The sequence below is a fragment of the Atta colombica genome, unplaced genomic scaffold (genome assembly GCF_001594045.1).
Source record: "Atta colombica isolate Treedump-2 unplaced genomic scaffold, Acol1.0 scaffold178, whole genome shotgun sequence".
In the NCBI taxonomy this organism is placed as follows: Eukaryota; Metazoa; Arthropoda; class Insecta; order Hymenoptera; family Formicidae; genus Atta; species Atta colombica.
Window position 1 is genome coordinate 99,752 of NW_017259269.1, and position 3,150 is coordinate 102,901.

Sequence of the window (3,150 nt, forward strand, 5' to 3'; positions counted from 1 at the left end):
GTACGATATAAACTAGATCAATGCAAAATAAAAAAACCTCGTATATACAATAATACATGCCCAACCCTGCTTACTGGTAGTAAGTACCTCACATCTTTGCAAAACTTAACACATTTTAAAAAAATTAAAAAAAACAAATTGAGGGCTGACCGATTACACGGATAATTTTTATAAAAAAAGAAGAGATAGTGTTGGTAGAGATGAAAATCTCCTAGGCAACACAATTTAATTTCTACGGATTGGTAACATTGTGTAAGTATTGGGTTGTCCGGAAAGTTCGTGCCGACTAACCTATATAATTTAATAAATATATAATAAAATTTAAATCTTCTGCGTTTCAATTTTCCTTCAACATCGGCACGAACTTTCTGGACAACCTAATAGTAATGTAGTTTGAGCCTTTTTGACGTTTCTGACATGTGTGTGCAGGTACATAAAATAATTTTAAAAATACTTAGTTTATAATTTAATATTTTATATAATATTTATGAATAAAAGATAAGCTAAATAATTATCATAACTATTCATTAACATCACATAAATATTGTGTGGATAGAGATTAACAGGGTGAAAAAATTATGTTACGTATATACATATGTATGTAAATAAATTATTATTTAATTAAATGCAATATTAATTTTTCAGTAGTATAACGTGTCTAGAAAAATATCTATTCCCTATTGTGGCATCATTCTTCGCGGAGTCAATTTGTCATCATTGTCTGAAGAATGAAATCTATGTGAGATGAAAAAAATGTAAAATAGGAAAATATAGGAAAAATAAAAAGAAGGAAAAGAAGAATAGATAAATATCAGACAAATAGCTAATATTACAAAATAGGAGAGAATAATTTGTATGCATTGTTGTTAGATCAATTCTTTATTTCGATTAATTTTTTTCGGGTTTCGGAAAAGAATAGAAGAGAAAGGAAAAAAAAGTGATTGATTATATCTTCTGCTTAATTGATATTTAATTGATCGCACTGATGACGAGATATTCTGTGTTGCATACAGGACTGGGTGACATTTGAAATAGCCGATAATAAATACTTTTATTTATAATAGCAGTCACACTGGGCTAAATGAAATATTTTTCGAATTCCATTTAAAATGCTAAATGTACTTAGAGAAATTTATAGATACTATATCAATTAATTTTATTTCTTCCAACCAGTTTTGTTAATTCATTTAAAATTAATAATAAATCTACATTGTTCATATTTGTTTTTATATCTTGTCAAATTTTTTTTAATTTGGCTTCTTTTTGTTTTAGGTTGTAATCTTGTTTTTGGATATTTCATCATACTTTTGATGTCTTTTTGATGTTCAGTTAGGTTATCTATAAATAACATTAAAATTTAATAAGAGTATAAATATTTTTGAAAAAAGTATTTGCAATAGGTACACATACCTAACACATACCTAAAAATGTTATAATTCTTGAATGCTTTTGGAGACTTTGTTTCAGCTCGCGATTGTGTCTCTCTGACGCGTTATTTGTTCTGTCAATTTCTTTGAATATAGAAAATAAACCGGGCTTGAAATCATTTAGTGTCTGTTTATAATAATTAAAAAATGATTGTAAATTTTTACAATCTCGGAAAATGATATTAATGATAATTTCAAAACTTTGTATCATTTGTTCTAGAAACGCCAATGTCAAGAAAAGTCAACCCAATAGTTTTATTGTACCCCAATCTAATTCTTTTATTTTCCCTTTTAAAATGCTATATATTTATCTTGTAACGCTTGTAAAAAGAAATCAACACAAAGAAGATTTACGTGCATTATGTTATTTGTCTATTATGTATTGCTTTTCATTACCTGGCTGTAATGAAAGAAGTATGCCAATAGTTTTTACATGGGGGAAAATTGTTTTGATTGCTTGTTTTGATTTGCAGTTTTGCTTTTTCAAAATCTTTTGTTACAACATCAGGTTATTTTTATAGTTTATCACTTTTTTCAATACATCAACATACCACGGTAATCTTCTGATTAGCAACGTCCTTCCATGATAGTGTACACAATTGGAAATGTCTGAAATTTAAAAGCAATTAAACTTACATATATAATTACATAGACAATAGAGTACATTTGCAATTAAATGAAATATAATAATTAAATAATGACTTAACTAATGAATTGATTGTTTTTCTTACTCTATTATTATATCTAATAAGAATTGTCCATAATTGACATTTCTCATTTATTAATCGAGGTAGTGTTACAAATGTCCCGTCTATAAAAATAGTTAATTTGCATTTATGATTAATTCCGCTAAAATCGCTTTCTGCTTTTTATCGATAAAAATACTTTTATCTCGTTATTTTTGACAATATAGTCATCAATAATAAAAGAATCTGTTGAATCTGTTGAAGAATCTATTGTAAATAATTTTTTCCAATCCTCTCTTTTTAAACAATCCTTCAATTCTTTTAAATTTGTTGACGTTTGTCTAAGACTATGCTTCTTATGACGTTCGATACATTTTTCAATATTTGCTATGTTTGTCACGTCCAATAAATGATCGTATCTACATATATGTCAATGTACAAATTATGGATTGTAAATAGTAATTAATTGTATTTTCTCGTGAAAATTTTTCTCAGAATTATTTTTATAATATCTTCGGTTCATACTTACTTCGAAATTATTCTCTTTTTTATTTTTCATCATTCTGGTACTTTCAAATGTTTCTGATATTTTGATTTTTTTTTTAATTTCACTGAGATGTAGTATGGGTTTGTCATGATTATATGTTCCATTAACAACGTATGTATCATTTTTAATTGTCAATGCACTCTACATTCAATATCTTTATTTTTTTGGTAACCACGTTCATAATACCTGTAAAAAAAAATTGTTCACAATTAAATGTACTAAAATATAATGCATAGTATGCTTCTCTCTCTCTCTCTCTCTCTCTCTCTCTCTCTCTCTCTCTCTCTCTCTCTCTCTCTTATACTAGTTATATAAATGAATGCAATAATATTTTCTTTCAAATTATTTCTTCTCACTTAATTTCTCTTGTTATATATTTACAGCGTTCCAAACGAACTATTATAATGAAAAACATATCCCTTGTTTGTATTCTATTTTTGGCTGATGAATTCGGACAGAAATATATTTTTTTCCATATTTAATAATAAAT

The 3,150-nt window shown here is 26.5% G+C and overlaps 1 long non-coding RNA gene across 2 annotated transcripts; it reads right to left on the minus strand.

Moving 5' to 3' along the window:
• Positions 1 to 1,251: 1,251 nt before the first annotated feature.
• Positions 1,252 to 2,834, minus strand: LOC108686373. Of its 2 annotated transcripts, none has more exons than XR_001931700.1 (4): positions 2,643 to 2,834; positions 1,824 to 2,036; positions 1,422 to 1,554; positions 1,252 to 1,338 (listed from the first exon to the last, which is right to left on the minus strand). It is a non-coding gene; the product is annotated as an uncharacterized LOC108686373 (long non-coding RNA). The 2 variants fall into 2 exon arrangements; XR_001931701.1 differs by lacking the exon at positions 2,643 to 2,834 and adding an exon at positions 2,135 to 2,162.
• Between the last annotated feature and the right edge of the window lie 316 nt (positions 2,835 to 3,150).